This window comes from Protobothrops mucrosquamatus, unplaced genomic scaffold, assembly GCF_001527695.2.
Source record: "Protobothrops mucrosquamatus isolate PMUCROS unplaced genomic scaffold, P.Mucros_1.0 scaffold30, whole genome shotgun sequence".
In the NCBI taxonomy this organism is placed as follows: Eukaryota; Metazoa; Chordata; class Lepidosauria; order Squamata; family Viperidae; genus Protobothrops; species Protobothrops mucrosquamatus.
In genome coordinates this window covers 897,070-922,031 of record NW_015386414.1, presented here as the reverse complement: position 1 = coordinate 922,031, position 24,962 = coordinate 897,070, and the positions used below count along the sequence as shown (strand labels likewise).

The window sequence follows — 24,962 nt, the reverse complement described above, 5'->3', positions numbered from 1 at the left end:
CACATTCTTGGCTGTTCGTGCTCTTGGGATTTAAAACCAAGTACAGTTTTTTAAAAGTCTGTCAGCTGTGATTTTTGTTTGTTTGTATTGGTAAAGTCTGATAGTCGACGGGAGTTAAAAACCATATCATCCTATCGCACAGTACTCTACGCATCTAAACCAAGTCTCTTTTTGAGCCACTCGCTTCACGTTTTAGAGAAATCAATAGACGTGTACCGCAGAATCTAGCCTGCTATTCCAGGCTGCTTTGCCAATGGCTGAAGCAGAATAGTAGGTGGAGCCACGTCGGTTTAAGAGACACGTGTACAGAGGAACCAGGAAGCGACTGCCGGAATTGGAATATCCGCTGTATTTTGCAACATCTGGGTGATCTTATTGAGTGTATGTAGTGAATTATTATTTTTAAATAGAATGGGTTATTATTTAAAAAAAAAAATCCAGGAGAATACATTGAAAACAAGCACCCAGGCAGACAAAATCCTTGTGGTATATTTTAGGAGGTTTTATCTTTAAAAAAAACCAAACAAACCGGGATTAGCACTGGGAAAAAATGATCTAACATTTTCTACTTGTCAATTTTATATCTTAGATTTTTTTTACGGATTGTTTTAAAAATGGACTGCAAATAGTTGTTTTTATATATATATATTATGGTGTGGCAAACAGACCTATTCATTCATTTTGGTGCCTTTCACGTTTATGGGTGCACAGAAATGAAAATGGTCCATATGGACAGATTAGATACAGCGTGATTAAAATAGAAGAAATCTTAACTGTTTGAAATTGTTAAATTGGCGACGATAAGATTATTATGGAACTTCATATAGACTGATTAAGTAACCTGGAATAGTGCCTCCTCGACCCTTCCCCAGGGTTGCAAGTTCTCAGATAAAAATCTTAAGAACCTTTTCGGGCAGAAATCGATGGTAGGAGAATGTTCTGTGACAGTTTCTTCTCCCTCCCCGTTGTAGCTATTCACTAACTTCCTTAATGAGAATTAATGCTTCACTTGAAAGGCAAAATTAATTTTCTTTCAATTCGGCCAATCATCTTAAATAATGCAAGTCAAAAACACAACCCAAAGATTAGGAACTCACCTGATGTGCCTTACAATGATTTATGGTTTAATACAAACCAGATACCTATGCTTGCTCATTAAATCATTATTAAAACAGCTCATGGTTTATTGTAATGTGTAAATTCAGCTAGAAATAAATCTTGGTTCGTGAAGGATTCACATGCTTAGAAAGAATTGCAAGAAGGCTAGAGATAGATTCAAAAGTTTTGACTCGTCCTACCAGATGGAGTATTACATGAGCAAACACCTGTTTGAATACGGTTAAAAGAATAGATAACTTTGGATATAAAGGGGCCGTACAATAAGAGGGATAAGAGCTATAAGTAATATAGTATTCTTCATAATATATGAAATGTAAAGATATTGGGATGATGTATGTGAATGAAAAGTTTGAAATCTAAAGGTAAATTAAGTTGAAAAGAACTAGGACTAAGGAATGACCGAAGTACTGAAGTGAAATTAAACTTAAATAAGACATTTTGAAAATAGGATATATAGTGATTTAACAAATTAACTTTTACAAATATAAGTGAAATATAAATAGATCAAAAAGATATTATAGGTAGATGTTATAAGATAGGTAAGCAGTATATTTTTACAACGCGTGAAATATGAAAACATTGGGATGGTGTACTTAAATGGAAAATCTGGATATTTAGATGATTAATATTGAGAAAATTATGACTGATAATGGTTTGAATATTAAGGGAAAATTAAGCTTAAATAAGAACTATGAAAATAGGATGCATGGTGAACTAATAAGATGATTTTTATAAAAAAATTAAGTTGGTAAGAAAAAATGTCATACATAGATGTTATTATTTGTACAAATATGAAAAAGGTTTATATTTATGCATTGAAAATATTAAGAATTATACTTGTTTAAGGTTGAAGGAGAATACTATTGGGAGAAGGGAAGATCAAAGATATATACTATTAATACACCAATTATGGAATTACAAAAATTAATTATTATTGACTGTTAATTAACTATTATTGATTGTTTTTCTCAAAATATATGAACCAGGGCAACACGCTATACACTAGTCACTGAGGATTGTTATTATAAAAAATTAATAAAACATTTTTTAAAAAAGAATTGAAACCACATTCCAATTTTATGAGGAATTGAAGGATGAGAGAAATTGTCCAAGGACCCACTCCTTATAATATTTCCTATATTGCTCAAGTTATCCTCCATTACAAGAATGGGTAATATTTTGGGTTGGGAATATTTGAAACTTTGAAGGCATGTGGTTATTGCTTTCATCTAATGGCTGCCATGAGAGGCCTCATAAAGAGCCGTGGTGGCGCAGTTGTTAGAATGCGGTATTTCAGGCTAATTCTGCTGACTGACAGCAGTTTGGCAGTTCAATTCCCATGGGCTCAAGGTTGACTCAGCCTTCCATCCTTCCGAGGTTGGTAAAATGAGGACAATATGTTGGGGGCAATATGCTATCTCTGTAAACCGCTTAGAGAGGGCTGTAAAGCACTGTGAAGCAGTATATAAGTCTAAATGCTATTGCTATTGATCTTTTCACTAAATGGCTCCTACATGGTGGATGTGGCCAATCACAAAATAGCAATTGACCAGAAAGCAAGCAGATAATATTGCTTCACCCCCCCCCCCCAACTTGGAGAGGCAGACACACTTCTATTGGAAACATGATTCTGCTTCCCTTTTTTTGTTTTCTAAAAATGTCTATAAAGCCAAAGTGGGTCCAGAGCCATATTGTAAATAAGGATGATTCTGAGGGATAGTGGTTTGCTCTAATGTTGGTTATATTTAATTACAAATATCTAATAATATATGAATAAACAGGCACTTTATGCATATATGATGATTATAGGTAACATATTGCCAACTTCAAGGAAACACTTTGAGGAGGAGACACAAATTAGATAACTTTATAGCTATAGACCAGGGGTGTCAAACTCAATTTCACTGAGGGCCGCATCAGCATTGCGGTTGCCCTTAGGGGGCTGGGTGGGTGCGGCCTACTGCGTGGGGGTGGATGGAGTGGGTGTGGCCTACTGGGTGGGCATGGCCAGCTCTACATCGTTCGCGTCAAGAGTGCCTGTGGGGGCCTGGGCAGGAGTGGGACAGATCTGAAGGTCTCTGGCAGAAGGGGGTGGGACCGCGGCAAGCACCAAGGCATGGTGCATTTCTTCATTCCTCACAAAGGGTGACACCTCCCCAGCATGCACCCAGGGGGCAGGGGCAACAGAGCAGGGGCTGGTTCCTCGCTGTTTCTAGACGGCCTTGTGGAGCTAAGACTGAATGCATTTCAGCATAGATGGCCACCACAAAATTGTACATTGGCTCCCGGCCAGCCTGGGCCAGGGCCAAGGCAGCGGGAGCCGTTCCCTCACTGTTTCCAGGATGGCTTCACGGGCCACATGAAACCACGTCACGGGCCGCATCTGGCCCCCGGGCCTTGTGTTTGACATGTCTGCTATAGACCAATAGACAAAATATATTTCTAAAATAAACTTAATTTTGATTGGCTCAAATTTTAGATTTTCTACCTAATGTTCTTTTCACATTTAGCAGGTCTTCAAATCCAGGATTACTCATTATGATACTTGGTTACAATCCAGTGTTGCAAGCACTGCTAGGAACCTTACTGACGTGGGGATTGACAGCTGCTGGCTCAGCACTTGTATTTATCTTTTCCAGTGGGCAGGTGAGTCCTAAACTTTTTTGGTGCAAATTTCAAAATTAGAGGATGAAAAATGTCATTTTCAACATTAGGTGTGATAAAAATGTGAGCGTGGAGTGTAAGTATGAATCTGATGATCATAAATACTAATTATGGCATGTGGGAGTTACGTGATATAGACGGAAAAAGAAATGAGCTTGGTATTAAAATATTATACCTTTCATTAATACTCTGCAACATTTAACTGAGATTGGCTAGAGATGCTTGTCTCTAGCTTTTGCATTTTTTTAGAAGAGTAAACCAAATTGCTACCACAGATAAATGAGTCTTCTGATATCATAAATTTGAAAGATTTATTATTACCTAGGTTTTACTAGAATAGATCCTTCTAAAACACTTTGAGAATTATATTTATGATATCCCAAACCATACTTACCAACTGTAGCAATTAGATTTTATTTTAAATACATGGCTATTGTGGCTATCTTTAACCCATGTCCTGACATCTGGAACTACCCTTGAAAGGTTTCAGGAATTTACAGTTGTTGCAAAAGGCAGTTGGCTAGGTTCCTAAACAGTGAAAGAGGTATGCTAAAATTGAAGGAGAAATTCCCTTTTTTGTGCTTCTTCTATTAGCCTGAATTTTGGTGGACAGAAGAACTAACCAGTATGTGTTTACAGTAGGTTTCCCTGGTTCATGCCCTTCAGATATACTGCTATTATAGGTCTCAGCATTCCCCGCCTGCGTGGTGGTACTAGATGAATATTTTAGGAATTGCAGAGGATATCAAAATGGGGAATAATGGTGCACTTTGAAGCTTGATGTCTTTGCTAAACAGAGACCAGATTTTTAACTCTGTATATTGAATGTTGTCTTAGTTTTACACAAGACTAACATACACTTAGACTGTTTTGTATATTATGGTAAGCTATAGTGCAATTTGTTCGTGCTTTTGGTCAGCTCAGTTGTTGTCTGCAAGCTATATTTTATGGCTTAGCATGTTGCACGAAGCCAGCAAATTAACATTTAATAAACTATGATTCAGCATCAAATATGAAATTAGTATATTGCTGCCGTATACAGTATCTCTTCTGACCATTTGTAATCTTACATTTGCAGAGACAAATCCTGGATGGAAGTCTAGGCTTTGCTGCTGGGGTATGTAATAACTTGATTTAATTTATAAATTAAAGCTGCTTAAGTTTGCTTTGACTTATCTGACCTCCCCATTGTCAATGGTGTTTTATCTGTTGGCATTGGGACTTCTGGCTGAAGTTCCATGAAGAATCACCTGTTCTGATTAGGTTTGGTGGTATCATGCCGCTTATCAACACTCTTCTCCCCTGCCTCCATAATTGGGTGGAGCCAAAGGTTAGGCCCTATTTGCATTTGTGAGTTGTCAGAAGGATAAAGGGAAAAATGGGTGCTTATATCTTACAAATAATACGCATTTCATCCCTTAAAACTCTTGAAGCTGCTTCCTTCTAAAAGTCTTGGGTCCTCTTCCCTCTCGTTATGGGTTTTTTGACATGTTGTCAGACTTGTGAGGTAGTCCAGACATGAGGCACATACATTTGAACTAATTCTACTTTGTTGTATGGTTAATAGAATTTTAGAAGTCTGAAAGTACATTTCTCCTCCCTCACCTTTACAGCCCATGAATCTATGGAGGGTTCCTTCTGAGATGTTTACCATGCCCACATACCTGCTGTGGGTTAAGTTGTCTTTTATCTAACTGTTCCCCTGCTATGGCTCTCTCCCTCGGCTCCCAAGGTGATTCCCACATACCATTATATCTGCCACCCAAAATCTAGCATTGTCTATTAGCCAACATTAATTGTACATCCTTGCCCTGGAGACAGATGGGACATGTGTCAGCATCCAGATGCTATGGATATCAGGAAAATGCTACCTGTAAAATGGAAATGATTTCTGAGATAAAAGTTATTTTGTTTGCATTTTTATTGTGTCTCTCTGACATTTTCAAAAGCAGAGTTTGATTTTTAATCTCTATATGCATTATCAAAGTCATCAGTTAGTATACCAGGTGATGTAACATTTTGGGGCATTTCAGGGATGGGATGGGGGTGGGTGAAGTTTCTCATTTTCCAGAAAAAAATGTGAAATGTATAGGACAGTGATGGCGAACCTTTTAGAGACCGAGTGCCCAACCCCTCCTGTCCCTGCTCTGCCCTGCCTGCTGGGTCACCCACTACCTCCACGGCCCACCACAGATCACCCAGGCAGCTCAGCAGCGCCATGGCGGCCACACCCTCCACCCATGCCCTGCAGCATCATCTGCCCGTGATGGGGCGCAAGGGCGGAGTCCTGTCCCCGCTGCCCTGTCCTTGGCTGTGCTGCTTCCCGTGGGCCGTACCCACGGGCGACTCTCCTCCGGGGGGCTGCTGGTGAGGGGGCCATGGGAGGAGGCAGGGCTGGGGCAATGGTGTGTGTGCCCACAGAGAGGGCTCCGAGTGCTGCCTCTGGCACGCGTGCCATAGGTTCACCACCACTGGTATAGGAAAAAATGGAAAAATGTGAAACATTTCTCTTATTAAATCTAGATTTTATTTTCTGCTTTAAAACAAAAATATAGAATTGAAGCAGAATATAACAAGATCAGGGAATCTTCAGTTCATAACAGAAGGTTGCATCTCTTTTTTTTCTAGATTTATGAAATGTAAGGCTAAATCCCCTGTATTTTAATAAGTAATATTTGTGCATATAGCCAATTCTGGAAATGGAATTGCGTGGTGCTAGATCTTGAGATATTTCATTTTGTAACATGGGAAAGAAAAGAATAAAATATTAGTAGGCAGAAGGGGGAATGACATTATTGTAACCAACTATAATCACATTTCTAGATTTAGGTGTATGTTGGTGGGTGACAGAAACATGTCATGGTTTTTATATTCTAATGAGTTTTTTTGTTTACTTAAAATTTATATTTCATACTTAATATTTATTATCCCACTGAGATATCTTTAGAGCTATTAAAAATACATACGTGATTTGGAAGCAAGTATTTCATGTTAATTCCTTAACTGTATGGGTGCGTTTGCACATTGTTCATTATTTACCAGCAGCATTTGTAATCCACTTCAATCCCAAAGGGTTTTGGCAGGCACAAAATATTTTAGAGCTAAAAAAAGAAACTCAAAAACACCCTCTCTCTAATTCAGACAAGTTGGGTGGTATAAACTATGTTTATTACTCTTTATTATTTATTACTCATACAAAATTGGCCATGTTAGTAAGAGAATGCTTGAAATCTGTGCTAGGACAATATTAGGGCTACTCTGTGGTTACAAAAAAAGGGATTTTTTGGAAATCCAGGGAAGGTGTTACAAAAGAGGAAGTTTGTGTGTGTGTTTGTGTGGGGAAGACATGAAGAGAGAGTGGCATGATATTTAAATCCTGACATCTGTAGAGTTGTAGTCTCAAGAAAAAATATTGGAGGATGATATGGATATTCACATTTAACTGCACCTCCTGTAGTAATTGGAGGTAGAACTGGACTCGTGACATGAAGAAAAAAAGCCCTTGCTAGATGAATTTAATTGTCATCAATACATAGGAAACTGGTTGTCTACAATTTCATAAAAAACTCCAATGTTCTGTGAAACTCCATTTAGTGTTACAAATGACAGTTGGGCATGTTTGATGTATTTCAGTTGTGTTGCTTAATGTATTTGAAAACACAAGGAATGTTGTCCAGCTGCCAGTTCAGGTAATTGTTTGGGAAATATATTAATTTCTCATCCAATATTTTTCAGTCAATAATTTAGTGCCACCCAAATGCTCTATAAACTAGGTGCAGCCAGTTGTACTGCAGAAGTTGGCCATCTGGAAATGAGTCAACAAAACACATTTCCAGACTGTTCTTTTTATTCAGTTTTTATTCTCTTTCTTTCTTCTTGAAATGTGTGTCTTTCTTCAAGCATATTCCAGCAACAGGAAAGTTATAGGTGGTCTTTGACTTACAATCACAATTGAGCCCAAAATTTCTGTTGTTAAGTGAGGTAGTTGTTAAGTGAATCTTATCCCATTTTATGACCTTTCTTGCCACAGTTGTTAAGTGAATCACTATAGTTGTTAAGTTAGTAAAACAGTTGTTAAGTCAATCTGGCTTCCACATTGACTTTGCTTCTCAGAAGATTGCAAAAGGTGATCACATGACCCCAGAATACTGCAACCGTCATAAATATGAGTCAGTTGCCAACCATCTGAATTTTGATCATGTGACCAAGGGGATGTTGCAATGATTGTAAGTGTGAAAACGGTCATAAGTCACTTTTTTCAGTGCTGTTGTAACTTTGGTCACTAAATGAACTGTTGTAAGTCGAGGACTACCTGTATTGTGATTCTAAGTATTGCAAAAAAAAATTTGCAATTAAAAGCAAGAACTAATATAAATAATAAATAACAAAATTAGAATCTGATTGCTATTATTTAGTCTTCTCTAGAGATGAAATGCTACTTCTGAAAGATAGGAATTAACCTTCCTGGATTTAGACATCGACAAAGAGAAGCAACTGTCAAAACATTCTTTGGACTCATTAAATCTAAGTGCAAAGAGGAAAACAAATCTTAAGCAATGCCAGCCTCTCAAATACAGACATGGAATTTTAAGAGAAGGTGCAAAACTGGATGATATGTGGTTTTGTGAATCCTGCTTATGTAACTCTACTCTTGTGTTTGTTTGCTTTTCTGAATAGAGATAGTAGATGTTCTTTGGTGTGTCATTAAGCCCTGGGTAATGTGATGACATCCTTGAAATCCTTTGGAAAGGAGCAAGGATTAGAAAGTTCTCCCTTGGTCCTGTTTCTTGGCACCATCCCATTTGGTTAGTAGATGGCATCTTTCCATTTTTCTTGTCATGGCAGATGCTTTGGGAAAGCATCTTTTCAAGTTCCTTTCAGACCTTTGGAGGCTGCTAACTGCTGAACCAGACAAGAATATGAATTCTAAGCCAAGGGCATCTGTGTGTATTCCTTGCTCAGATATGCCTAACTACTCTTTTTGGTCATTTTTGTGTAATGGTGTGAAGGACTATTAGCTTAAATGTTGCAAGTAAGTAGTCTTTTTGACAGAACTCTGTGTTTGCTTCAAGAGAACATTAACTGAAATGCCAGGGATGTTTGCAGCTGGGAGCTTTAAAACTAGATGATTGCAGCAGGAAACAACTTCTTTTAAAGTCATGATAATGGTTAACTCAATTAACAAATCTCTTGCAAAGATAGGCAGGCATACAAATTAAATGAATGAATGAATGAATGAGTATTCCTGATTGGAGAAATGGGGTGGAAGTGAAAAACCTTTGGTCAAGATACACCCTTGAGTCCTCAATCTTTTTTTCCAATGAGCACACTGTGAATTTTCAGTTCTTCCACAAAGGGAGGGGCTTTTCCATCCCCAAATGGCTGTCATGACCAAATGTAAAACAATAAGCCAAGTGGGACATTGATCAACAAGGACATTAAGGGCAGAAAATCCCATGTTGGGAACTCTATACTCCAGGTATCCAGAATTGTGAGAGAATCTTCTTGTCAACTAGGAATACCTCCATATCCCTGTACCTTCCAGTTGTGTTGGATGCTATTATCCACTTGCAAATCCCCCTGCCCCAGTCCTTGTATAGCGGGAAAGGCTACTAGAGAAGAATGAGGTGAAATAAACTTGGAATCTCTGACAGCAATGTTACCTTGTGTATGTGTGGGGAGAACCATATGTGTGGTGCTTCTCATCTGTGATATACAGTATCTCAATTTGATTTTCAGAGCAGCAGGGAATGGGATTGCAGAAAACACCTCCCGCTCTGAAACAGCTAATTAGTTGTATTTCTCAGTTCTCTGACATGTACAGGGCCGGCATTGTTGTTTCTCTGCCTTGCCTTGTAAACACATTGTTTAGCACCATGTACACATTTTAAAAGTTAAACTATTTTACTGCATTCATTTTTTTTAATGTTTGGAGGAGATAAATCTTGAGTAACATCTTATGAAAAACTATAGTAAATGTACCCATGTTTTATTGAGAGCTAGTTTAGTGTAGTGGCCAGGTGCTAGGCTAAAGACTGAAAGACCCTGGGTTTTTGGCATGAAAGCCAGCTAGGTATAAGATAAGATCAGTCAAGAGTAAACTAAGCATCATGGGCTGCTAGTTTTATCTCTGGGACTAAACAGGTGAAGTAAGAGATGATCTAACATCTGAGAGTTTAGCTACTGCAGTATTTTGGCAAGATACATGCTATGCAAAGCCTTCTTATGATGCTTACTTTTCTCAAGATCTGTTTAAGTAAGGTATTTTCTTGTGGAATTGTCTTTGCTCTGATGGTTTGTCATCATATTGGGGAAAAGGAACGTCTGATCCAATTCTGGAAGGGATTTCTTAATTCTTAAGAGAATTCTTAAGTTCTTCAAATTGAAATGCTTTTCTCTTGCTGCATACATTACAGCATATATTTTTCATTTTTATGATGTTATCTTCCTGAAAACATATTTAAAATGGATGACTGGTGATATAATTCCTTTCTGACCATGAGGGAAGGAGGAAGGAGGAACTTAAAAATGATTTAATAAAAGTGCTAATTCTTTTTTATGAACACTCATACTTTCAAAGGAAATTCAGCATACTTCAACAGTTAAACTATCACCTGATTTATTTTAGTTGGTTTTTCTGAGTTTTCCAATGAGTTTCTTTCATTTTAATGGTTTCTTTTTCTCATATACCAAAAGAGTACTATTCAAATGCAAGAATTGGAAATTATATGCTGCCAAGTTTGACAAATAGTCATAGTGGCAACTCTTTTAAAATGTGTCCTTGTTTTGTTTGTTTTGGCAGCTGTGATAATCATTGAAGCAATAGTGATTCCATTGATGAGAAATCCATTAAAATAATTGAATCGAAACCATCTCAAAAGTGCATTCTGAACTATGCATTCAGAGTGTAATTCTTTTCATGAGCCTAAAATATATATCCTGCCAACCTTAAGACACAAATCAACCCTGAATTTAACAATTTAAATTTGAATGGTCATTTCTCATGCAGTATCCTCTATTTTCAATTATATCAGGCATCAGTATTGTTGCTTTTATAAGCCAAAACGCTATCCAGAGAAATATAAACAGGCTTAGAGAAATCCACAAATTTGCAAAAGAAGTAAATACCTTTTAAAAGAAATTGGAGATGAGAAAAGACCAGGATAACTTATTTATTTATTGAATTTATATAGTTGCCCATTCTAGTTTATGATTTTAAGTGACTCACAGTACAAAACATTAAAAACAAGAAATAATAAAAGTATAATTGCAGCAAAGCTTAGCCCCTAAAAACGATAATCTAATCAAAGCATACATGGTGGATACTATTAAGACTTGGCCCCAGTGCCTGAGGAAAAGGCCAGGATTTCAAAGCTTTCTGGAAGACTAATAACATTGGGGTTGTTTAGCTATGTTATGCTTGTTTTATAGAACAGACACCATAATGTAATGATGATTGAATGACTATAGAAGTCACGTAATTATGATTAATGTATCTACAACTGCTCCAGAAGGAGGATTAGAGCTGAGACAATATTCTGATGCTTGGGTTTTATGGAAATTTTGTATTTGGCAATGGTGAGTCTTTATCTAGCAATTACACATGCAGACTTCTTGAAGGCAAAAGCAAACAAGCTGTTTTTTTACATGGGACTCATTCACATACATGGGAACTGGGGGAGAAAGAAGCCCACAGAATACACATTGTTTCTTTTGAAACGTTTGCAAAGTCCACCATAATCTCTTAGGGTTCAAAATTAAAATGTAAGTTAAAAGAATAAATCACACAAGTACAGTTAACAAAATGAGAACTACAATCATAGCCAAAAAGACTGATTTAGAGTGAGGGATGGTAAGCAGTGAGTATATGAATCAGACTGGGACCCATTTGCTCTTTTCACTTAGAATTGCTGGAAGGAGGCTAGTTCTAAGCCAGTGGTTCTCAACCTTTTTAATGCCGCGACCCCAACCGGTCGTAAGTCGAGGACTAAACCGGTCGTAAGTCGAGGACTAAACTGGTCGTAAGTCAAGGACTAAACCGGTTGTAAGTCGAGGACTACCCAACCGGTCATAAGTCGAGGACTTTCCCTGCCCAGGAGCGCCACGCATGCGTGGTTCCGCCCCCTGCGCCTGCCGAGGCGTAGCTGGCAAGCGGCAGAGACGGAGCAGGCTGACCACCAGCTGGCCCAGCCCAAGGGAGGTAAGGCACCCGCTGGAAAAGGGGAAAAAATGGTGGGCAAAAAAAATGGCAGACAGCCTTGCTTGGCGACCCCTGTGAAATGGCCGATCAACCCCAAATGGGGTCCTGACCCACAGGTTGAGAACCACTGTTCTAAGCCCTTTGGGATGCAGTAACTGCAGGAGAGCTTATAGTAGGGAGACATTATCGGAAGAAAAGAGACTGGAGACATCCTAAAGGTTTTTTCTCTGCTGATGAGTTGTGCATTTGAGAGAGGAAAAAAATTAATGGAAAGAAGAGATGAGAGAAGGAATTAGAAATTATAAGAGTAAAACCTCTTCTCTGTACAGTCCTTCTAATTGAGGGCATGTATTTCCCTTTTATACAGTTCTTCCAATAAAGGGCATGTACTAACCCAGTTTTGCAGCTCAGCTCTGCAGTGTTACTACCAAAGAAATATTAATACTGAATATTAATATTGAAAACCACAGTTCCATCATCCACTGCAGTCTTTGGTTCCTCCACAATCTTAAGATTGGTCCACGGTCACCAGGAAATTGCCAATTCCTGTTCTGAAGGCTTGGGAATTCCAGAGCCTTTCATTCTAGTTATACATAACCTCATAACCACAAATAATTCATGAAAAAGAAACATCGGCAAAATCTGGGATGCCTTGCTTGTCAAATTGCTCTGCCACATTCCTTATCCTCACTTTTGAGCAGCAGTCTTTTGTTTTGGTTTTGCAACTTTATTCTCTCTTCAGAAGAGAAAGATGAGGCAAAGCAATGATGGAGATGGGCTTTGGCAAAGGGATAAGGCCTACTTCAGGAGTCTGTGTGGGCTGGATGGACCAGTCTTGGGCTGGGCAAGTTTCCTCATTCCTGCTCTTAGAAATCCAGGTATGGCATCAAATTATATATTTTAGGGTTGGTGTACACATTTGTTTAATTGCTGTGGGAACACATAGGTTGATCCAGCATAGACTTTTTGCCTTCTTTACTAGCCTAGACATGTTGTTAATCTAGAAGCTAAAAGCAACATTAATGGCATTGATTTTGGAATGTAGCTAACTTTGATTTTCACTGTTTGGACCCTGGGTCCTTCCACAGATGAAGTGTTCCTGCTTTCATTCTGTTTATGTTTGGCCTTAGAGCACTGAGGGTGTAAAAAATGCCTCACTTGACTCTGCCAGTGTGTCAGCCCCCCCCCCCCCCCCAAACAAACGAGAAATAATTCACTATCTCCCTTTTCCCCATCTAGGCCATCCTGCACAGTGACACTTGGCAGCAGCACTGAATCTGGGCCTGAGGTAGAAGCCTAAGTCTCAACTTCAGCCCTAGCTTCACTGTTACCAAGCTACCCTAGGTTGCTTTTCTCTTTGGTTAGTTTCCATCCATAGCTTCTTGTCTTGCCTTCTGGTTCTTTGGAAAATAACTTGACCCCCTCTTCTTTGTGGCAGCCCCTCCAATATTGGAACACTGCTATCATGTCAACCCTAATACTTCATTTATTAGATTAGATATACCCAATTCTTGCAACTGTTCCTCATACGTTTTAGCCTCCAACTCCCTAATCATCTTTGCTGCTCTTCTCTGCAATCTTTTCAGAATCTCAACGTCTTTTTTGTATTGTGGTGACCCAAACCGAATGCAATGTTGCAAGTGTGGTCTTACCAAGGCCTTATAAAGTGGTACTATACGTGATCTTAATTCTATCTCTTTGTTAATGCAGCCTAGGATTGCATTGACTTTTTTGGCAGGTGTAGCACACTGCTGGCTCATATTTAAATGTCTGTCCACTAGGACTCCAAGATCTCTCTTGCAGTTACTGCTGTTGAGCCAAGTTTCACCTAATCTGTACTTGTACATTTGGTTTTTCTTTCTGGTTTGTGATCGTGAAAAAATAAGGGGGAATTTCAAAAGAGTACATTAGATAACAGTTGCTAGTTTTTATCATAAAATATTGAAAGAACTAGGAGGAGTTATACATAATATCTAGCCCATGATAAAAATGAATACTTTTACTTGTGTCACTGTATATGCTTCTCTATTGTCTATGATCACAAGTAAATCTATTAATGTGTCCTAGACTACTCACTACACAAATTATATTTGCTGACCTATTCTACAACATCCCACAAACGTTTTGGGGAATTCTGCATTCCACAACAATAAGTTTCCTAAGAAAGCAGTAATGTTTAATGATATTATCTATACTGTTGTTTAAAAATTACCCTTTTGATTCCTAGTCTCCTTTTTATTTTCTTAACATTACAGAAATATTCTTGGAAATAAAGAGTGTAGTTGAGGCCAGTGCTTTGCTATGTACCATGCTAGCATAGACTTAATTTTTTAGAATTCAGGAATCTTTTAAAATTGAGTAGGTACCAGGGGATGGGGGTTAGCAGACATATTGATGCTTGGAAGCATCACATTTTGGTCCCATATATCACATAGTTTTGATGTTTTGAATAGATAATAGGATAAATGACCAACAATAGTAGATGCAGTGATTGTATTCTCAACACAATAACCTAATTTAATATTAATATTGGATCCTACTAATTAATATTGATATCAACATTCCCCAAACCATTTGGGTTGCAAATATGGTTGTGCAATCTAGAATGAAGAATTTAAAAATCCTTTATTAGGCATTATCAGGGCCACAACATTGGATATTGACTTTGAAATTCTCCAATATTCTGCATCAGAGAAGAGAATACTCAGAGCTGAAATACCTCACGCTCAACTCACTCTTGCAACAAAAATGATTGGGTTTGGTTCATTTTGCCAGTGTAATAAAGAAATAAATAACAAGCACATATTTGAAGACAGTATTAATTCCTTAGACATCTAGATCTAGTTCTTTAGATTTTGGTTAAATTTGTTTTTGTATTGATCTATTTGGCCTTTTCAATTCTAGATAAATTTAAATTTGCATGGAAGAGAATTCTGGAGGAAAAATCTGGTTTTCTGATTTCTCAGACTTGTGTTGGTTTTTGAAAAAGCTCACTGATTTATTTGGGACAAAGAGATAGGAATTCAATTTTCAACCATTTTGTACTGTAGGACTTTTATAATAGCTTGATTTAATGCTCTTCCCATAGTGCTAATGGTGAGTGAGCATAAAAAATAAGTAGTTCCTGGGGGACTGATGAGGTGGGGGCACCAGGTACTTCCAGTCTGTCTGTTTTATAATAGTATTTAGGGACATTGTGTATCTCAGTGATGGCGAGCCTTTTAGAGACTGAGTGCCGAAACTGCAACCCAAAACCCACTTATGCATCGTCGAGTGCCAGGTGGGTGTGGCCCATTGGATGGGCGTGGCTGTGGTGGTAACGGCAGATTGGATGGGACTAAAAAGTTCAATCAATCAATTCCAACTTTGCAAGATCTTTTTTTTCCTGTGAGAAGTTGAAATTGACTGATTGAACCTTTTTTTTTTTGCACATGGCGGCGGAGGCCTAAAGTGAAAAGGTTTTATAAAACCCAGCTGAAGGCCTAGGACTGTGGCGACGGCGCACATGCTCACAGAGAGGGCTATGAGTGTCGCCTCTGGCACCTGTGCCATAGGTTCACCACCACTGGTGTATCTTATTTCCTATTCAGACCAATATTTGAGTATCTCTAGCAGTATAATAACAGCAGTATACCCTGCTGTTTAGTAAGTTTTAAGGGGCAAGCTAGCCTTCATTACTGCCTTTCAGACTACATATTGCTTTATTCTATACATTTATTGTATGCAGTCCTTTGACTGTAGTAAGAATCTAAACCAATATAGAATTTTAATTAGATTAAAACAAATGTTTACATATAAAAAACAAGTAAGTAAAAGTTCTAACTCCACCAATTTCAGCCATTAAGCTGCTGATATTCATTACAAACTCCCATTAACTTAACTAGAAATAATAATAGAATTTAATTTAATTTCAGAAGCACTTTCAAAAGAGGGAAAAAAAAGCAGAATAGTGGTTCTCTTCTTCCAGGCTGGAGGTGGGGTGGTGGGAATGGGGGAAAGGATGATCTCTAAGGCTCTCTTTTGTAGGGTGCTAAAGAATTCATCTCTCTTGTTTAAGCATCTACATGAAGTCACTGAGGGAGTTCACCCAGTGGCATGAGTTCAGGTATCATCAGCAGATAATTTTGCAATTGTATATCTAAGTCCTGGGCTTAATAAGAGATGCTTCTAGATGCTTCCTGGTACATACACACTGCGAGGAACTGGATGGGGAGGAACATATTCTACCTAGCAAGATGAAATGACAGTGGGATTGGAACTCAACTGAAGACAGCGATATAGTCCACCTTTGTTTCTCGACTGAGTCACAAAAGGAAGTTGTAAGAATATAGCCCAGTACACAAGAATTCTAGAGTCATCTTAGAATCATGCCATGTTTGGATGACATTTTGCCAAAATTTGACAAAACAGAAGAAAAGATGCCTCCTGGAGCTTGAGGATCACAATGAGTTGTAGTGACTACATTTAATTAGCAGCAGGAGCAGCAGTATTTACATCCCTTTGGGGCACTTAAACTCCTGATGGCATTCAGGGTAGTGTTTAGACAAGTATCACTGTAAATGTTGGGTAATTTTTAAGTGTTTTGCCTTTTACTGAACATCTCCTCTCAACACTAGGTATTTTTGGACTACTCAGGAAGGGCACCTGACTATTAGTTGCTGCACTACAGAACACTGATAATATGGCTCAGTTGTTTTTCAGTAAAAAGTACAAAAGTTTCAAAATCATTTTGGAAGTTGTAACACATGACTCGGGGTGGGCTCATTGCTGCATTTGTAGGAATGCTAGCATCATCCTACCTTGTAGTACATGAAATCTGAGCTCTGTGATATATTTTACAAGCAACCTGATTAACAACTTATTACCTAATCTGTGAGTCAGTTCCTGATCTGTTATATATTCCCTGCTATTATAAAAATATATCCTTCTATGTCTTGATTTTTTTTCCTTGATACTTAATATGCTCTGAATCTTTGCTTAATTCTTGAAGGTTTATTATTACTCTGTTTTTTGCTTCTATAAGCGCTCAAGGTAGCTTACAATAATGGAACAAAATATACAACCAATACAGTTAAAGTAAAAGAAATAACATTCAAATCCAAATAATTAAAGCCTGGTTAACTTAAGAAGTTGTGAAAGAAGTATATTTTTTCTATGTTTGTAAATATTGGGAGAATCGGGACAAGTGACCCTACACAAGGATAGCATTCTTCAGCTGGGAGTCACATAAGAGAAAGCCCAGTGGTGGGATTCAGCTGGTTTGCACTGGTTCGGCAGAACCGATACCTAAGTTTTTTTGTTGAGTTATGATAAATCTGTGTTTTCTGGAACACTTCTGGTTTTTGATCGGGCCAGCCCTGTGGGAAGCAGATCCACTTCTCAAGGGCTTTGTAGAACCATTGGGGAAAGGGAGTCTGGCCTTCCTCGCCCAGCTCCAGCTGGCGTAGTTTTCCCGGAGCTTACCGTAGGGTCCTTCCATACGAAACACCCTTCCTTTCCTCCCTTCTGCGGGAGGAAAGCAGCAGAAAATGGGGCTGCCATTTCCAGAACGGAGAAGGGAGACCCTGGCCAATGCAGGGTGGCAAGAAAGTGCGGACCAGCGATCGCTGGTGAAGGAAGGGAGTGAGTGAGTGAGTGAGTGAGTGAGTGAGTGAGTGAGTGAGTGAGTGAGTGAGTGAGTAAGTAAGTAAGTAAGTAAGTAAGTTACTGCAAGCTCCCTTTCTCCCTTTTCTGGCTGGGATGGAGGCAGCCACAGAGGCTGCTGCTTCATGCAAATGGGTGCGACCCTGGTGATCGAGGCTCCTCAGGGCCGCTTGAGAAGTTTTGTTCCTGGATGGTGGTGGGTGAAACCAACCACCCTGCAGCAGTTTTTCACCTCTGCCTCTTCCTCAGGCGGCTTATTCCGCCTCCCCCTTTACTTTTAGCATTCAGGGAATCCTGTGCCTTTACGTGTTCTTAAGTTGCTCTTCGGGCAGATAACCCGTTGTTAAATTATTTGAATCCCACTACTGAGAAGGTCCTTTCTCACATACCATGTAGCCAAGCTTCTGGGAGTTGAAACTCTTTAGGTTCATAGTAGAAGAGATGGTCCCTCAAGCAGACAGGCTTTAAGCCTTCTAGCTTCTTGTCTCAACGTTTTATGCTACCTCCATCCATGCCCATGCTTCTTCTTCCTCTAATCCTGCCCAACCCCTATTAGGGCCTTGCCTATCTGCTCTTGCTGCCTATCAATCTAGGATCCAGCTTTCTCTGTCTGAAGATTCAGTTGTCCTCTTCCCTTCCTTGCTTTACAGGCCAGAACTCAGAGCCTCCCGCAAAGATGCAGCCCTCCACTCTTCCCCCCTCCTTATTCTACACTTGGACCCAATATTCTTCTTCTTCTCATGCCTCCCATGCAGGATTCATAATATGCTGTTACCAAGCAAAGTGAAGGCAAGAAAGGAGACTAAGTTCACAAGGAATCCACTAGAGATTGTGAATGTGTGCATGACTACATTCATGCATGTTGTGTGCACATTTGTGAATATTAAAGTGTTGGACTTTGATCAGGGACACTGTAGGAGATGACCCAGCTGAGCCCAAGGGTGAGGTCATCAGTTTGGAGTTACTAAGCTCCCACAAGGGTCCTAAGTCCACCCCCCCATGAATTCTGTTGACTCAGTGCCAATTCACCTTGACCATTAGTAGATCAGATTCCTGTGTATAGGTAGCATGGAATAAACTTGTAGTGCTTGTGAACTCTGTCCTGGCTCCTGATTACCTGCTCCTGGCAGACTCAGGTTCAAATCTCCACTTAACAGTGGAACTCATTGGTGACTGCTAATCATATTCCCAACCCAATTTGCTTTATAGGGCTGTTGTTAGGGTAGCTTGAATGTAAACATTCTTGAGCTTTCAGACAGAAAGTGAAAAGGAAATGTAAAAATAAATACAATTTTTGCAATACATGGTACATTAGTTTGCATTGTCGCCTCTTTGGAATGTCTTATTTTTAGAAAGTTCAAAAATGACGTGATTTATGTTTGAATTGTTTTTGAGATTTATGGAAGAGTACTCTTAAAACATGTTAATAAATCAACCAGCAAAAAGAAAATGCAGAAAGTAGCCATGGCTTAGAGAAAACTGCAGCAGCCCATTTTTGTCTTCAGATCCAGCCTGCTTAGGTGAGAGCATGGAGGTATCAGCTGTACAGAAGTAATAGTAGGAGAGGATGATTTGGATTTTGCAAAGAACAGATTTTTTTTTCTGCCCACGCAAGTGTTTCCCTATCAAGCTTGTGTCTTCCAGCAGAAGCAAAGTACCCCAGAGTTAGGGTGCCATTCAGGTCAGCATATTCTCTAGTGTCAAAGACTGCTACTGGAAGGCAACATCAGTTCTCCTCCTGTATACAGAAACAGAAATGTGTTTTCTATATTCAAGCCAAGTTGGGACCTGGGGAGCCCCGTTAAGAGACTCAAACAGCTTTTCTAATTTCTTTGAAATTGGTGGAAGATAGGCTTGATGGAGGCTAAACCTGACCTGTACATCATGGGTAGTTTTTTTCTTCCTCACATAGAGTAAACTCATAAAGTTTTTTCAGCATCAAAGGTTTTCCTTTTGATGCCGAAGGGAAATATAGAATCAGAAGATGCAGTTAACTGCAGAAGCCTGGATCTGTTGTTAATTAAATTCAACCCCCATCCCTCCTATCTGTTGAGTGTTCCAGAGCTCAAAAACTTTTATTCCAGTTCATTACCAAAGAGGGCTCTGATGAAAAATATCACATGCCTGCTCTAATTCCCAGGAAGCAATTTTGACCTGAATCCAAAGAATGTATTTGGCGATGAAGTAACTATCACTTTAAGGTTGTAATGGAAAATGTTAATTTTTTTTTAAACTCTCTAAAAGAATGGTGCCCCAAAGCTAACTTTTTAAAATGAGGATGGAGGATCACTTTTGCAATTTGTTTTGCTTGTGTTGGTTAAATATATCTGAATCCACACAGGTAGCAGGTTTATTTCCTGTCTTTTTAGTTATGATGCCAGGTGATTTAGGATGGCTACTTTGAACATCTCAGTTCTTCTCCCTCTTGCAGGAATAACAAAGAATTAAACTAAGAATGTGCTTTTTAAAATTTTTATTAGTTATTGACTGGCTCAGATGTGAGGAATTTGATCCATAATCTGACATCATTTGTTTTTGAAGAACAACTTGGATGATAGCATACCAAATGCCATACTTTCTAGCATAACTTGGAGAACTGTGTGTCTTATTTTTGGGGGAAAAAGAGAACATTCCTCATATGTCACAATGCTGTTCAAATGTTTCTTGTATTTCTAAGAGAAAGACTCAGATAAAAAAGTTGTCTCATGATCAGCAAGGATGAATTAAAAGTCTCTTGCATGAATAGTTGTGACTATTCACAGATAATTATATTCTTTTTTTAGGCAGTTAGCAATTTTAGACAATTTTTGTTAGTTTTTAGACAATTCGTAATGAAACATAGCAGAGTGGAGGCCATGTGCCATGACACCATTACTGACTTTGTGGTAGATTAAAAGTTAACCTATTGTTCTTGCCAGAGAAATAGCTATATCATAGCTATTTGACATTAAGCAAATGTCAAGTAGCTATGAAATTTTCAAAGCTAAATGGACGGTTAGGTAACGGTTGGCTGAATGTCAACCCAACTAGGTAGCATAGACCAGGAAATTATCTCCAGAAGAAGGCTAAAACTACATTTATAATAATCAGCTATAATAACAGAATTAATAACATGTAATAATAATATCATATCATATCATATAATAATGTATAATAACATATTAATAAAAGACCATCGAGCAAGAAATAATATTAAAGGAGGATATGGCTAAAGGATCTGACCTCCCTTATACTACTTGGAAGACCCTGAATAGTTTGAGAGTTGGAGTGCCCATATGTAAAACCAATATGCTCAAGTGGAGGCTCTTAGCAGCTAACAAACACGCTGTGTGAATGTGGAGACACACAGAGCCCCGCCCATCTGCTGGTATGTCGGCTACTACCAGAAATGTACCGATAATGACTTGTTTTTGGCCAACAACAAAGCCAAGAAGGTGGCTTCATTCTGGCAGTTCAAAATTTGATTTAGACATGAAAGAAAAAGAAGAATAACAGAATCTTGTAAGTGTGATTATGCTATATCTTCCTCCTTCTTATACTTCTGTGAATTAGGGAGTTGTCTGTCTGAGGCTCTTCCAGATATTATTTGACTGTTGTGGACTTAAAACATGTTTCACCCCTTATCGTTATGGGAATGATGCTTGTACATCTCCATCAAGGTCAACTTCCTTACTCCCTACATTGAAATAGCAAACTGAAGGGAAAGGGAATATCTACTATGTACTTTAGATTCATTTCCTTTTTTATAAGAATTTGACAGCAAACTATTGAATGGAAAGTTGTTCACAGAACCCTTCTTGGACACATAAAGTGCACAAAGTGGAGAATAAACAGGCATATTATCTCCAAACACCATGCTTTTAGATGGGAGGTCTGAAGATGAGAAGGGCTTGCATTGACTTTCTGCATGATCCAGGATCCTAGACAACCAATGTGAATACTATTTCCCCTCAGACTTCTTGCCTAAATATTTAGAGACTGGATAGAGATATGGGCAGATCTGTATATGCACAGCCTCATTTTCTACCCTGAACTCTGGACTTTCCATATATCCGACCAAATGCCTGAACAAGATTAGAAGCAGAGAAATTAGACAATTTTGAAGTTTTGGGAAATAATAAACTGTTATATTCAGAGACAAACAAGGCACTTTAAGTTACTGTGCAGTGGGGGTAAAACAAGTGTGACTTTTGATTAATTATGTCATTTCATGCCAAGAATCGGTAAGAACCGTATTTATCTGAAAGGAAGAGTAGGCGGTCTGTGCCCACTTTATTCACTTTATTAGAAGTGACAAACAAAAGAATACATTTTATTTATTATATGTACAAAAAAAATCTCTTTAAAAATTTCCGAACATTTTTGCTTGAAATACAGATAAACAGAAAACTAGCTCTAGGACTATTTTTGAAGGAGTTAAGATTTTTTTTTTTAAACTTGGGGATGGAATAAAACTTGAGGATGGCTTATTTGATCAGGATTAAAAGAGAAAAATAGTTAATCCGATTTCCTTTACTGGATTTTTGCTGATAAAGAAGAATGGTGAAGTATTTTGATTCTATTTTTTATTTACTAGATAAGCTATTTTTTGGGGGGAAGGAGATATTATTTTGTATTTAGATTGGGTTATTAAGATTGCCTTTAGTGGTTGGGTGAAGGGGGAAACTACTACATTTTTTTCCTTTTTTTACCCTTGTTTGTATTACTTGGTATTTTTGTCATTTGTATTTGTTTTTATTCTTTTCATTTATAATTCTTAATAAAATTATTTTTAAAAAGAGAAATGTAATTGTAGGGATAAATAAAATTCAATAGGAAGCGAATATTTATTTACCCAAACAGCTAAAGCATGGGGGGGGGGGGAAATAGTGGGATTGGGAGCAGTCACAAACATTGAGTTTGCTTGTGGGAAGCTGGCCGTGAGTTTTGGAAACCACAATCACATGACCACAGGCCATAGATTTGCAAATAAAACTGGTATGAACATCATGGAAATGTCAATTTCATAGTAATAATATGTCCTGGATTTTTTATGCCTTAATGGATTTTAGGTACTTTGATTCAAAAATTGTTGCAAAATAATGCACAGTTTGGGCCAGCTTGAGGGTGCAGACAGACAAACAGCTAAACACAACGGGAGTGTAATGTATATTTTTTTTTTATATTGTAACTTTCAATATTTAGGTTTATTTTTACTTTTAAAAATGTCATAATCTGTTCTTTTCATTTGGGAAGGTTAATGCTATAGTCGTTCTCTTCCCCCCATGATAGGAAAGCTGGGATATAATAGTAGAGATGGCAGTTCATCTTCCACATGGGGAAGTAATGCCTGAAAAGGACTAGAATGGTTTTTTTCTTCTTCATCTGAGCACTTTCCCCTGCCTTTGTTTTTGTCTCTAGTGCTTACATTTGGAAAAGGCTTATTCCAGATGCACTTGATACCTATTATTAAATAATGTAAAATTAATGTCAGTGGAACAGGTGTTTCTCTTCTTCTATCTTTTTACTACACAGGAAGCTTTTAAAATGCTTTTTTATTTCCAGTCCAAGAATATAAATGTTAAATTGATCTCTTTTTAAAAATAAATCAATCCAGCAACTTGTTGAAAGCACAAGGTGAGTGACCGTAAACCTCCTCTTTTATCATCCCCATCCCTCAATTGTCCAGTCATCTTGTCGGCACATTGCATTTGAATGCTGTCCTTTTAGCTCTTAATTTAATCTTTCTTTCAGTTCATTGTGGTATTTTATTTCCTATACCAGTGATGGCGAACCTTTTAGAGACCGAGTGCTCAAACTGCAACCCAAAACCCACTTATGCATCGTCAGATGCCGGGTGGGTATGGCCCATTGGCTGGGTGTGGCCAATTTGGGGGTGTGTGGCCCATTGGGTGGGCATGGTTGCGGTGGTCACAGCAGACTGGGTGGGACTAAAAAGTTCAATCAATCAATTCCAACTTTGCAAGATCTTTTTTTCCCCGCGAGAAATTGAAATTGACTGATTGATTGAAACTTTTTTTTTTTTGCACATGGCAGTGGAGGCCTAAAGCGAAAAGGTTTTATAAAACCCAGCTGAAGGCCTAGGACTGGGGCAACGGCACGCGTGCCCACAGAGAGGGCTCTGAGTGCCACCTCTGGCACCCATGCCATAGGTTCGCCACCACTGTCCTATACTTTCAGTGTGGATGGAAAGCAGCCAGGGAGTTTTGCTCTCTTTAAGGAATCCTGAAGCTTGGCAGTGCTGTGAGTCACTGATAAGATAATTATGGCAGCAAAAATACTGCATTAAAACACACACACAAACACACATTGTATTGAATGCCAGCAAACTAGGGTGGGATTCTGCACTGCAGCTGTCTCTTTCCCCAAGGTACCATGCCAGAAGTAGTGAAGTTTACCTAAATATATAAAATAAATAAAAATGCTGCACTCATCTTTCTTTCAATATGGATAGGCTCTACATTTCAGTGTATCGTACATTGTAAATATGGATAGGCTCTACATTTCAGTGTATCGTACATTGTAAAGCTAAGACAGGCAATCCTACTCCACCATAGCAATTTTTCAGCTTGGCTCTCTGTCCTTATAAATTTGGTGGGAGAGTGTTGAGCTTTTCTCTGTTACTCAGATTTGAAGTCTTGCAAGCAGAGATTCAAGCATAGAACTTTTTGATAAGCTAGTTGATTATCAATATTAGAAAAACAGTCCTGGAGCAGGAAGCTAGCAATTGCCAGCTGTAAATAAGCCATGTGTGTGTGTGTGTGTGTGTGTGTGTGTGTGTGTGTGTGTGTGTAAACAGTCCCAAGGTTTGAACCTTAACATCTCTTTTTTACTGCCCTAATGAACAGAATGGGTTATTGCTCAAGGAAAAGTTTATTTTATGTATTTGTTTATTGAATTTATATATCTACCCATCTCGCTTGCATGTAACTCTGGCCAGTATACACAATTGAAATAAAAATTAACAATAGAATATAATTCAGTCATCAGCAGATATAAACAGTTAAAGACTATGATAACGAAAAGAAAGAGTGCAGTCCACACATCAATTATTTAACAGGAGCCCCATTTCCATGGGATTCCCAGGCCCAATGGCACAACAAGCTTTGAGGGCCTTGAGGAAGGTCAAGAGAGGTGGGGCCAATCTCACTGCAGAGGGAATGCTATTCCAAAGGGTGGGATCCATGGCAGAAAAAGCTGTCTTCTTCTTCTTTGTTGTTGTTGTTGTTGTTAGTTGCGAAGTCATGTCCTGTCCCCATCGCGACCCCATGTCCAACCCATCGCGACCTTCCTGTCCTCTACCATCTTCTGGAGTCCATTTAAGCTCACGCCTACT

At 38.5% G+C, this 24,962-nt stretch overlaps 1 long non-coding RNA gene across 1 annotated transcript; it reads left to right on the top strand.

Moving 5' to 3' along the window:
* Window positions 1–213: 213 nt before the first annotated feature.
* Window positions 214–4,899, top strand: LOC107283220. The gene is made up of 3 exons (XR_001548794.1): window positions 214–381; window positions 3,633–3,765; window positions 4,862–4,899. It is a non-coding gene; the product is annotated as an uncharacterized LOC107283220 (long non-coding RNA).
* Window positions 4,900–24,962: the final 20,063 nt, after the last annotated feature.